General features: G+C 46.9%; 2 pseudogenes across 2 annotated transcripts; both read right to left on the minus strand.

Moving 5' to 3' along the window:
* Positions 1 to 6,636: 6,636 nt before the first annotated feature.
* LOC311231710 (beta-1,3-galactosyltransferase 2-like) lies at positions 6,637 to 7,588 on the minus strand (annotated as a pseudogene). The gene has a single exon. The product of its transcript is annotated as a beta-1,3-galactosyltransferase 2-like (transcript).
* A 4,486-nt stretch (positions 7,589 to 12,074) lies between these two features.
* LOC311231712 (beta-1,3-galactosyltransferase 2-like) lies at positions 12,075 to 13,026 on the minus strand (annotated as a pseudogene). Its single transcript has one exon. The product of its transcript is annotated as a beta-1,3-galactosyltransferase 2-like (transcript).
* Positions 13,027 to 13,894: the final 868 nt, after the last annotated feature.

The raw sequence follows: 13,894 nt of genomic DNA on the forward strand, positions 1-13,894 counted from the left end.
GCAGGGGAGCAGCTGGGCCACAGGTCTTCATCACCGATGACTGCAAGGCAGAGAGGGGAGCCTTAGGGAGGGCATTCCCACTAGCCACTCTTCTCCTGTGCTCATTCCATCTGCTACAAGCAGTATGGAGATGGTTGTGGAGCAAGGAGAGTCTGGTGGAGTGCCGAGACAGACAAACTCTGCTCACTCTGGTTCAAGGGATGCTCTACTCCAAGGAGACAGCAGAGGTGGACAGGCTGTACACGGAGGCGAGAGAGCACCCTGTTGCTGTCAGGTTAGTGCTTAGACGCGTTTGCTTATGTACACAGACATTCCCACAGCACAGCAGTCTTGCAAATTTGGTGCAAGAAAGTCAGGAGGCTTGTGTCTACCTCTTCATGAGCCTGCTGTCATTACATCCAGTTTGTGCATCTTCTGTGTTTGTTTCCTTATTTGATCAATTGCAGGTATGAAAAGTACCTGATTACACATCCGGGTGGCGGGTGGGGAGTGGGAATGGGTTACATTTTTTGTCATCTTTTCCCCCTATTCTGTCATGGTGTTGGGTCATCCCTGGTTGTCGTCACGTGTTCATATTATTAATTGGAGCACGGGCGAACTCTCAACGGCGGCCGACGTCAAGTCGATCGTCAGCGGGAGTTTGCCCAAACCCTTGTCTTCCCCCCCCTCTTCCCTTTTGTCTCCTCCCTCTTTCTCCAGGATAGTGGGGAGCGTGGCAGATTCTGATCTACCCTCTAATCCCGATTTGATAGGGGTGCCTGAGATCTATTGGGACCTGGCGGACGTTTTTAGCAAAACGCGTGCTAAAGCACTTCCGCCTAATAGATCATACGACTGTCCCATTAATCTTCTACCCGGTACCTCCCCGCCTCGCGGGCGAATGTTCTCTCTCTCACGCCCCGAAACCTTGGCCATGAACACCTACATAGAGGAGGCATTGCTTGCGGGGCACATACGCCCGTCCACTTCCCCTGCCGGCGCTGGCTTCTTCTTTGTTGATAAGAAAGATGGGGATCAGCGCCCGTGCATTGATTATAGGGGATTGAATGACGTTTCCATCAAGAACCGATATCCTTTACCTCTCATGGACACGGCCTTTGAGTGCTTACAGGGGGCACAGGTCTTTTCTAACCTTGATTTACGTAATGCATACAATCTGGTCAGGATTAGAGAAGGAGACGAGTGGAAGTCTGCATTTAACACACCCAATGGGCACTATGAGTATTTGGTCATGCCCTTTGGTTTGGCTAATGCTCCGGCAGTCTTCCAAGCCCTAGTTAACGACGTGCTGCAAGACTTGATTGGGGTGTCGGTGTTTGTTTACTTAGATGATATTCAGATTTTTTCTCGCGATATGGTGCAACACCAACTGCACGTTCGGGAGGTGCTAGACCGTCTCCTCAAGCATCAACTATTCGTTAAGGCTGAGAAGTGTGTGTTTCACACTGATACCGTGTCCTTCCTGGGCTTTGTGTTGACAAAGGGCGATCTGCGCATGGATCCAGCCAAGGTGAGTGCAGTTTTGGACTGGCCACGGCCTTCGTCGCTCAAGGGGTTACAACGGTTTTTGGGCTTTGCAAATTTTTACAGGCGCTTTATTCGCAACTTTAGCGCCTTAGCCAATCCATTAACAGCTCTCACTAAGTCCTCTCTCCCTGGCTTTGAATGGTCGCCTAGGGCAGAGTCGGCCTTCTGCGATCTTAAACGTCGATTTACATCCGCTCCTGTATTGATCCGCCATGACGCAGAGGTTCCGTTCATTGTGGAGGTGGATGCCTCTGACATCGCGGTGGGGGGGGTGCTCTCTCAGAGATGCTTAAAGGATGGGAAAGTGCACCCGTGTGCTTTTTTCTCTCGCCGTCTGTCACCAGCCGAGCGTAATTACGACGTGGGTAATCGGGAGTTATTGGCGATCAAATTGGCACTGGAGGAGTGGAGACATTGGTTAGAGGGGGCGACACATCCTTTCATTGTTTGGACTGATCATAAGAACTTGGCTTACATCCAAGGGGCTAAACGCCTTAACGCTCGCCAGGCCAGGTGGACGTTGTTCTTCACACGATTTCGATTTACCATCTCCTATAGACCCGGCTCCAAGAATATCAAACCTGACGCTTTGTCGCGCCAGTTTGATCTTCCTGGTCGGGAGGAGCAGCCCCATCCCATTATTCCACCGGCCTTGATTTTGGCACCCGTGTCTTGGGGCATAGAGAGGGTGGTAAGGTCGGCGCTAATGCGGGAGCCATCTCCTCCACGGTCGTATGTTCCCAAGGCGGCGCGCTCACGCTTGCTACAGTGGGCACATGCGTCATCCCTCACCAGCCACCCAGGGGCAACCAGGACCCTGGAATTTATCCGTAGGAGGTTCTGGTGGCCGACAGTGGAGGGGGATACACGTTCCTTTGTGGCGGCCTGTCCGGTGTGCGCACGTAGTAAGACCTCTCGACGGGCACCGGCGGGTCTCCTCCGACCACTTCCTATTCCTGACTTTATTTCTGGTCTTCCCCTTTCGGACGGGTTCACCCCACCATTTTGGTGGTGGTGGATCGGTTCTCTAAGGCGGCTCACTTTGTCCCTCTCCCCAAGCTTCCATCGGCCCGGGAGACTGCTGATTTAGTTATACAGCATGTCTTTCGGGTCCACGGGCTGCCAGTGGATATCGTGTCGGACCGGGGTCCTCAGTTCGCCTCCAGGTTCTGGAAGGCGTTTGCCGCCGGCCTCGGCGCCTCTGTCAGTCTGTCGTCTGGGTTCCATCCGCAGTCGAACGGGCAGACGGAGCGGGTCAACCAGGATTTGGAGGGGGTCTTGAGATGTTACGTTGGTAGTCCGGCAACGTGGAGTAGGAGGTTGGCTAGGGCTGAGTACGCGCATAATACCCTTCTCTCCTCTTCTACCGGTATGTCTCCCTTTCAGTGCCAGTATGGTTTTCAACCTCCTCTGTTTCCCGAGCAGGAGCAGGAGGCGGAGGTGCCCTCGGCCCAGGCACATGTGGCTTGCTGTCGCAGGACGTGGAAACAGGTTCGGAAGGCGCTACAGAAGGTTTCGGTTAGTACCCAACGGCAAGCTAACCGTAAGCGTCGTCCGGCTCCAGTTTACCGTCCAGTTCTTGGTGGATTGGGAGGGGTACGGGATAGAAGAGCGTTCTTGGGTGCCTCAAAGGGATATTTTAGATCCCAGCCTGATCGTTGATTTCCGGCGGCTGAATCCCGAGGCCCCTAGGTGAACGTCTGGTGCCGTTCGTCGGGGGAGGGTACTGTTACGTTCTGGACACCGACTGAGGTCGGTGACCACCCACATTCCTGGCATATGTCACTGGGCTTGTCACCTGTCCTTTCCCTGTCAATTAGTGCTGTCACTTAGGGGTGGTTCCTGATTGGCTGTCACGGGGGTGTGTGTGGAATGTTGGTATTTGGTGTCTATGTAACCTACCTGTCTTCTGCTTGTTCATTGTCAGGTCGTCACTAATTGCGTTCGGGGAAAACGCGGACGGTTCAACTCTGGACCTCCAATAAGCTCCTATTTACCTTATTTCCTGCCTGTGCTATTTAGCATTTATCTCTCTTAGAAATTACTCTTGTGTTCTTACTATTAAAGTCGAACCTGTTCAAGAGTAAACACTCTCCGTCTCTGTGATTGCCTTCACCCATTGGAACTCACCTACCTCCATTCCTAACAGAGATGACTGACTGCAGTAACCAATATATCAAATGCATACTTTTAGAGATGACTGACTGCAGTAACCAATATATCAAATGCATACTTTTAGAGATGACTGACTGCAGTAACCAGTGCAGATTTAGCCACTGTGTAATGTCCTGTATGACTTATGATTTGTATAGCTTGAGGACAACAGGTACGAGGTGAAGGGCTCGGTGATGGGGCCGTACTACATTGTGGACACGTAGGCGGAGATGTGCTCATGCCCGGCAGGACTAACTGGGGCCGTGTGTAAACACCTGGCAGCAGTGGCCAAGTTTTACAGTGTGGATATGTCAAGCACTTTCCTCCCCACAACTCCGGCGATGAAGGCAGAAATGCTCAAATTAACATCATCAGGTAAAGCTAATACCTTTCTTTTCACAATAAACCATAATAGACCTTTCCTACACTGAATGCAATGCCGCTTCTTCTTATATTCTGTATACTATAGCAACCGTCTCCTTGGACTTCCTGCAACCCCTGAGACTTGCTCAGCCAGCATGCCAGTCATTCCAGGGTAAGTAATTGTCAAGTTATGTGGTTTCCCCCCCCCCCCCTTTGGTACCAGTGCTGCCCAAACTTGAAAACGGCTTGAACCTCAACAGAGGACGCTGGGACAACTCAACTTCATATTGCAGATTTTAATGACTTTTTGCTCCAACACATCATCATTTGTTGTTGAAAACCTTTAAAGAAAAACACAAAAATTAGCCACTCCAACAAATAACAAGTGCATGCCAAATAATCAAATACATTTAAATTGTAGTATTTTCAGTGTATGATTATTTCTTCCCTCCAAACACATTTATATATTCTTTGGCTATTTTATAGACCAAATCAATTTAGTTTGAATTTCAATTTAACCAAATTACATTTTATACATTCTTTGGCTATTTTACAGACCAAATCAATTATAGTTTGAATTTCAATTTAACCAAATTATATTTTACCAACCTTCCAAATACATTTTACTTTAAATTTAACCAGACCAAATCAATTATGTTCGAATTACATTTAACCAAACAATTGTTACTTGATCACAATGGACCAGATCCAACCCAAAGTAAACAAAACAACTTGCCAAAAGGCATCCCCTCCTATCTAGTTACACAGTACACCCAAACATTCATTAATTGGAATGATTCCCACCAACCCAGCCCTCCACAGGTACAATTTATAGTGATTTAAATTCACAATTACACAACTACAAACATACATACCAATGGCGTCTCTGGAGTGATTCTTTCACTTGGTTCCCTCTTTTCTAATTCTAAATGGGCATTCTTCTCCCACTGAAGGAAACTAGTCCTTCCACTGCAAAGAATTTTTTTCCTCTGCCTATTCCACCCCAAGATGGCCAGTGGCGTGCGCGCGCATGCACAGTTTTTTTTGGCTGCTCTCGTCCTGCAGCTGGATACTATTGCCTCACAGCGCGGCCGTCAGCGCGCGGCCCAGAGAGCGCCGCTGGCTCTGCGGCTCTGCAGCTGCATGCTTCTCCGGGAGTCCGGTTGGATAATGCCATGTAAAAAGCGATTGCGCGTACTTCAGCCTCAGTGAGCGAGGTATAACGCCGTTATACCGAGTTATACCAGCACTGCACCACTGAAGATGGCATTCACACCTGAATTGCATTGCTGCTCATTACCCCTTGCAGCAATCAACTCTCATCCCAGCAGCTCAGGGTTGGCGGCCATCTTGTCACAAATCATACCCCTAGAATGTATTTAGGAAAAATGAACCATTCCCACATTGTATATATATAATATAAATAATATATAATATGAAACAAACATAAATGTAGACATTGTCTTAACAGTAATACCACCCTTCCTTGCGCGCGTACGCACGCACGCGCGCACACACACACACACACACACACACACACACACACGCACGCGCACGCACACACACACACACACACACACACACACACACACACACACACACACACACACACACACACACCATAAGATGTGAGATACTGGCGTTGATATGCGCGTGTCTTTGTGTTAACAGAAGCCACCCCTGCGTCAAGCAGTAGGCCCATGGAAGAACCAGGTGAGTTATGAACGCGTCTGTTTGTGACAGTGTCACTTTCTCTCTCTCTCTCTCACACACACACACACACACACACACACACACACACACACACACACACACACACACACACACACACACACACACACACAGACAAGCACACACACACACACACACACACACACACACACACACACACACACACACACACACACACACACACACACACACACTCCAACATAACCATGCTTTCTTCCCACGTTAATCCTTTATAACTCCTCTAAACCCCTCCTGGTTCTTCTTCTCTTTAGTGGTTCAGCACGGTGCACCAGGCTACCGGTTCTTCTTCTCTTTAGTGGTTCAGCACTGTGCACCAGGCTCCCGGTTCTTCTTCTCTTTAGTGGTTCAGTGCGGTGCACCAGGCTCCCGGTTCTTCTTCTCTTTAGTGGTTCAGTACGGTGCGCCAGGCTCCTGGTTCTTCTTCTCTTTAGTGGTTCAGCACGGTGCACCAGGCTCCCGGTTCTTCTTCTCTTTAGTGGTTCAGCACGGTGCACCAGGCTCCTGGTTCTTCTTCTCTTTAGTGGTTCAGCACGGTGCGCCAGGCTCCTGGTTCTTCTTCTCTTTAGTGGTTCAGCACGGTGCACCAGGCTCCCGGTTCTTCTTCTCTTTAGTGGTTCAGCACGGTGCACCAGGCTCCTGGTTCTTCTTCTCTTTAGTGGTTCAGCACGGTGCGCCAGGCTCCTGGTTCTTCTTCTCTTTAGTGGTTCAGCACGGTGCACCAGGCTCCCGGTTCTTCTTCTCTTTAGTGGTTCAGCACGGTGCACCAGGCTCCTAGTTCTTCTTCTCTTTAGTGGTTCAGCACGGTGCACCAGGCTCCTGGTTCTTCTTCTCTTTAGTGGTTCAGCACGGTGCACCAGGCTCCCGGTTCTTCTTCCAGTAACTCAGCAGCTGCGAGATGCCGGATGTTGTCACGGCGATCACCTTCGAAAGGCTGCAGCGCTTCAGAGCGAAAAAAGGGTTGACAACGAACAAAGACGCATCGTGGGGGTCAGTGGGAGAGATGCCCGGGTGCTTCAGGCACATCCACAGGTAGGCATCTTCGATGTATATGGGTTTAATCTGAGAAGAGGCCCCAAGGATCTTCAAAGGAAGGTCAAGGGACATGATGTAGCCCATGCCTAGCGGATACGGGGGATACTCTGGCTCAGCAATCAGCTCTCTTGGCATGTAGAATTTATTGCTGGGATCTCTGAGAACCGGGCTGTGCCACCACACCAAGCCTGTTATGTAGTTCCGTTTAGGTGTGCAGTTTCACCAAATTTGGGACATTGAGGAACATATCAGAGTCGATCTTCATAACAAAGGAGGAGCTAGGACAGTTCATGGTCAGCCATTCCAGCATCACCATAGTCTTGATGGTCAAGTTGAGGTATGTGTCCATGAAGTCACTTTGGATCAGGTCATGGTACTGTAGGCTCTCCTGTTTGACCTTCTCCTGCTGCTGCAGAGCGTCTGCTCCCCCGGGGAGGCCCAGCAGGAAGATAGTCTGGACCAGCTGACCATGAACCAGGGTCTCGCTGCCCCACATCTTGCGGATGGCGTCCCGGGCTGCCAGGTCACCGGGTGCCACAGGAACCATCAGAACCAGGAAGGGGGTCTTGGTCTTACACGCGACTGTATGGTCCATGATGAACCTGTAGTCTCCTGGGTATGCCACGTGGTATGTGCGTTGTGGATTTGTCCCCTTCCAGACATCCCAGGTGACGTAAATTAGGGAGAAGGTGATTACTACCAGGAGGACATAGATCGGTCTTTTATGGAGTCTTTGAAGGTGTCTCCTCCAGTTCTCCATCACGACTATACATAATGAGAAAGAGGGGAGTGATTCAAGATATTGTGATTCAAGGTTAGATCATGTTAATGACTGTTTCCATGTGATGCGGTTCAACTTAAAGGCAATGGTGGAAAGTAACTATGTATTTTTACTGTACAATTTCGAGCTACTTGTACTTTACGTGAGTATTTGAATTTTAGGGAGCTTTTACTCCACTACATTTCAAAGGAAATATTGTACTTTTACTCCACTACATTTCAAAGGAAATTATGTACTTTTTACTCCACTACATTTATATGAACCCATCAGTTACTAGTTACTTTGAGGGGAAATATTTTGCATAGAAAACATAATATCAAGCAGCATAATACTTTCACATTTGAAGCCTGTCAACTTCAAGAGGACGTAATCAGAGCAGCATAACTGGAGCACATACCACTTTAACGCAACCTATAAAGGTCAATGGATACACAAACGTCATGTAGAATGTGTACTTTACTTTATATACTTAAGTACATTCAATAGCAAATACTTCTCTACTTTTCCTTTTTTTTGTAATCTATTTTAAAAAGTATTTCGACTTTTACTTAAGTAAATGAACTGTGTACTTCTTCCACCATTGCAGATAATCAAACTGGATGATACATTTGAGGGATATGTTTCTCGGGAAAAGATCACTTGATCAGAACCAACTGTATAAATATAAAATGACATGAGAAACGGATTCTCACCTCATGTGTAATGGTGAGAAATCAAATGCACAATGAAGCAAAGCCCCTGTAGATGGTTTGAGGAAACACATCTCTCCCTAGGCTAGGCCATGTGGCATGTTTCACAGTTCAAAGTTCACCAGTACAATAAGTAATCCTTCCAGGATAATCTGTTTTATTGGACAGCTGTTATGTATGCTGTGTGGACGTATACTTAAACATACTAACCTTCTTACTGTCTGTACCTTACTACTATGCTACTATACTTATACTACTACCTATCATGCTAATATCTATACTACTATGCACTCAGAGTGTAGCCTTCAAGTTCGACACTATTTGACAAACAATGCCACTGACCCTTAGCTGCCAGAGATGTACCTTCCGGCTGACTTGTTGTTCACAATTTGCAAGTCGTTTTGGATAAAAGCGTCAGCTAAATTACTAAATGTAAATGTAAACGTATGTGTTTTTATAGATATCTAGAAGAATGTTCTGAAAAGCTATTATAATTTTTATGTATTTAATTTTTTTTATTGTATTACAATGTTTATAGGTTATTACCTTGAATATCAGAATAAACTGCAATGTGTTATATTGTTGACTAGCTAATGTTTGATATATTGGTTGATGTATATTTCCATCAACCTATATTTCCAGCTGGTATATTTTGAATAGAACTGGCACCAAAGTCTGGCACCAAGCAGAGTATAGAGCGCTGGTATTGTCACGTGTTGACCCTTCTTTCTTTTATACTGTTCTTGCCTTGCTCGTAACCAGGAAGTGAAGGGCTTCAACAACCCTAATGAACGGTAGTGGAAATAAGGTCAACAAAACACACCTTCCCTCTACAAGGTCGGTAAGCCCTGTTTTGTTTCACTTGCCACGTGTCTTTGTCTCTGATCTCACCACGCAGCACCGCCCTCCGACTATTTTTTTCTGTCAAGACACCACCAGCTCAACAAACTGGCTAAACCAGTTCAGGTGTGAAGCCCCACCTAATTTACAAGGTACAACTCAACTGGGGCATGTTCCATAGTGAAGAATGAGTGTATATATAGTGGTGTAGATTTAGGGGGGGGGGGGGGGTTGCAGGGGACATGTCCCCCTCAATATTGAGAAGAGGTACATTTGTGATAGACAACCCCCTCCCCGAAAGAGGTAAGAAAAAAGGGGGTCAAAACATTTATATATCCTTCTTACCTGTAACTATAATAATACAGGAGAATACACATTTGAAAGCAATACAGAATGCCTGAGAGCCTTACATTGCATTAGATTTCATTATATTTGTGTCAGCAGGTACCTGAAGGTTGTCTTTTCCTTCATATAAATAAAGACATTTCCACCATAAATTGATGCAGAAAATGTATGCACTTGACAAAAATCCAAGATGGCTGCTGCTGAGATTGCTGCTGTAATTGCATGAGACTCTATCCTCTATATATCTCAGTAATCCCAATTGTCTCTTCGAACTAAAATGGTTTAATCTTTTACTTTGGTACATTATCATTAAGAAGGAGGTTTTTGACTCGACTTCGAAATCGACTAAAACATCTAACCTGAGAACCTGGTTGAACCTTTCCAGGCAAGTGGCGTAGCGGAGGCCCCCGCACCCCCCGCGGTGCGGGGGAGCCCCGGAGCTTATGGGGCCCCGCCCCCACTGTAGGCTATCAGTATACATTTACATTACATTTTATACATTCTTTGGCTATTTTACAGACCAAATCAATTATAGTTTGAATTTCAATTTAACCAAATTATATTTTACCAACCTTCCAAATACATTTTACTTTAAATTTAACCAGACCAAATCAATTATGTTCGAATTACATTTAACCAAACAATTGTTACTTGATCACAATGGACCAGATCCAACCCAAAGTAAACAAAACAACTTGCCAAAAGGCATCCCCTCCTATCTAGTTACACAGTACACCCAAACATTCATTAATTGGAATGATTCCCACCAACCCAGCCCTCCACAGGTACAATTTATAGTGATTTAAATTCACAATTACACAACTACAAACATACATACCAATGGCGTCTCTGGAGTGATTCTTTCACTTGGTTCCCTCTTTTCTAATTCTAAATGGGCATTCTTCTCCCACTGAAGGAAACTAGTCCTTCCACTGCAAAGAATTTTTTTCCTCTGCCTATTCCACCCCAAGATGGCCAGTGGCGTGCGCGCGCATGCACAGTTTTTTTTGGCTGCTCTCGTCCTGCAGCTGGATACTATTGCCTCACAGCGCGGCCGTCAGCGCGCGGCCCAGAGAGCGCCGCTGGCTCTGCGGCTCTGCAGCTGCATGCTTCTCCGGGAGTCCGGTTGGATAATGCCATGTAAAAAGCGATTGCGCGTACTTCAGCCTCAGTGAGCGAGGTATAACGCCGTTATACCGAGTTATACCAGCACTGCACCACTGAAGATGGCATTCACACCTGAATTGCATTGCTGCTCATTACCCCTTGCAGCAATCAACTCTCATCCCAGCAGCTCAGGGTTGGCGGCCATCTTGTCACAAATCATACCCCTAGAATGTATTTAGGAAAAATGAACCATTCCCACATTGTATATATATAATATAAATAATATATAATATGAAACAAACATAAATGTAGACATTGTCTTAACAGTAATACCACCCTTCCTTGCGCGCGTACGCACGCACGCGCGCACACACACACACACACACACACACACACACACACACACACACACACACACGCACGCGCACGCACACACACACACACACACACACACACACACACACACACACACACACACACACACACACACACACACACCATAAGATGTGAGATACTGGCGTTGATATGCGCGTGTCTTTGTGTTAACAGAAGCCACCCCTGCGTCAAGCAGTAGGCCCATGGAAGAACAAGGTGAGTTATGAACGCGTCTGTTTGTGACAGTGTCACTTTCTCTCTCTCTCTCTCACACACACACACACACACACACACACACACACACACACACACACACACACACACACACACACACACACACACACACACACACACAGACAAGCACACACACACACACACACACACACACACACACACACACACACACACACACACACACACACACACACACACACACACACACTCCAACATAACCATGCTTTCTTCCCACGTTAATCCTTTATAACTCCTCTAAACCCCTCCTGGTTCTTCTTCTCTTTAGTGGTTCAGCACGGTGCACCAGGCTACCGGTTCTTCTTCTCTTTAGTGGTTCAGCACTGTGCACCAGGCTCCCGGTTCTTCTTCTCTTTAGTGGTTCAGTGCGGTGCACCAGGCTCCCGGTTCTTCTTCTCTTTAGTGGTTCAGTACGGTGCGCCAGGCTCCTGGTTCTTCTTCTCTTTAGTGGTTCAGCACGGTGCACCAGGCTCCCGGTTCTTCTTCTCTTTAGTGGTTCAGCACGGTGCACCAGGCTCCTGGTTCTTCTTCTCTTTAGTGGTTCAGCACGGTGCGCCAGGCTCCTGGTTCTTCTTCTCTTTAGTGGTTCAGCACGGTGCACCAGGCTCCCGGTTCTTCTTCTCTTTAGTGGTTCAGCACGGTGCACCAGGCTCCTGGTTCTTCTTCTCTTTAGTGGTTCAGCACGGTGCGCCAGGCTCCTGGTTCTTCTTCTCTTTAGTGGTTCAGCACGGTGCACCAGGCTCCCGGTTCTTCTTCTCTTTAGTGGTTCAGCACGGTGCACCAGGCTCCTAGTTCTTCTTCTCTTTAGTGGTTCAGCACGGTGCACCAGGCTCCTGGTTCTTCTTCTCTTTAGTGGTTCAGCACGGTGCACCAGGCTCCCGGTTCTTCTTCCAGTAACTCAGCAGCTGCGAGATGCCGGATGTTGTCACGGCGATCACCTTCGAAAGGCTGCAGCGCTTCAGAGCGAAAAAAGGGTTGACAACGAACAAAGACGCATCGTGGGGGTCAGTGGGAGAGATGCCCGGGTGCTTCAGGCACATCCACAGGTAGGCATCTTCGATGTATATGGGTTTAATCTGAGAAGAGGCCACAAGGATCTTCAAAGGAAGGTCAAGGGACATGATGTAGCCCATGCCTAGCGGATACGGGGGATACTCTGGCTCAGCAATCAGCTCTCTTGGCATGTAGAATTTATTGCTGGGATCTCTGAGAACCGGGCTGTGCCACCACACCAAGCCTGTTATGTAGTTCCGTTTAGGTGTGCAGTTTCACCAAATTTGGGACATTGAGGAACATATCAGAGTCGATCTTCATAACAAAGGAGGAGCTAGGACAGTTCATGGTCAGCCATTCCAGCATCACCATAGTCTTGATGGTCAAGTTGAGGTATGTGTCCATGAAGTCACTTTGGATCAGGTCATGGTACTGTAGGCTCTCCTGTTTGACCTTCTCCTGCTGCTGCAGAGCGTCTGCTCCCCCGGGGAGGCCCAGCAGGAAGATAGTCTGGACCAGCTGACCATGAACCAGGGTCTCGCTGCCCCACATCTTGCGGATGGCGTCCCGGGCTGCCAGGTCACCGGGTGCCACAGGAACCATCAGAACCAGGAAGGGGGTCTTGGTCTTACACGCGACTGTATGGTCCATGATGAACCTGTAGTCTCCTGGGTATGCCACATGGTATGTGCGTTGTGGATTTGTCCCCTTCCAGACATCCCAGGTGACGTAAATTAGGGAGAAGGTGATTACTACCAGGAGGACATAGATCGGTCTTTTATGGAGTCTTTGAAGGTGTCTCCTCCAGTTCTCCATCACGACTATACATAATGAGAAAGAGGGGAGTGATTCAAGATATTGTGATTCAAGGTTAGATCATGTTAATGACTGTTTCCATGTGATGCGGTTCAACTTAAAGGCAATGGTGGAAAGTAACTATGTATTTTTACTGTACAATTTCGAGCTACTTGTACTTTACGTGAGTATTTGAATTTTAGGGAGCTTTTACTCCACTACATTTCAAAGGAAATATTGTACTTTTACTCCACTACATTTCAAAAGGAAATTATGTACTTTTTACTCCACTACATTTATATGAACCCATCAGTTACTAGTTACTTTGAGGGGAAATATTTTGCATAGAAAACATAATATCAAGCAGCATAATACTTTCACATTTGAAGCCTGTCAACTTCAAGAGGACGTAATCAGAGCAGCATAACTGGAGCACATACCACTTTAACGCAACCTATAAAGGTCAATGGATACACAAACGTCATGTAGAATGTGTACTTTACTTTATATACTTAAGTACATTCAATAGCAAATACTTCTCTACTTTTCCTTTTTTTTGTAATCTATTTTAAAAAGTATTTCGACTTTTACTTAAGTAAATGAACTGTGTACTTCTTCCACCATTGCAGATAATCAAACTGGATGATACATTTGAGGGATATGTTTCTCGGGAAAAGATCACTTGATCAGAACCAACTGTATAAATATAAAATGACATGAGAAACGGATTCTCACCTCATGTGTAATGGTGAGAAATCAAATGCACAATGAAGCAAAGCCCCTGTAGATGGTTTGAGGAAACACATCTCTCCCTAGGCTAGGCCATGTGGCATGTTTCACAGTTCAAAGTTCACCAGTACAATAAGTAATCCTTCCAGGATAATCTGTT

The sequence above is a fragment of the Notolepis coatsorum genome (genome assembly GCF_963971535.1).
Source record: "Notolepis coatsorum genome assembly, chromosome: 7".
Taxonomy (NCBI): domain Eukaryota; kingdom Metazoa; phylum Chordata; class Actinopteri; order Aulopiformes; family Paralepididae; genus Notolepis; species Notolepis coatsorum.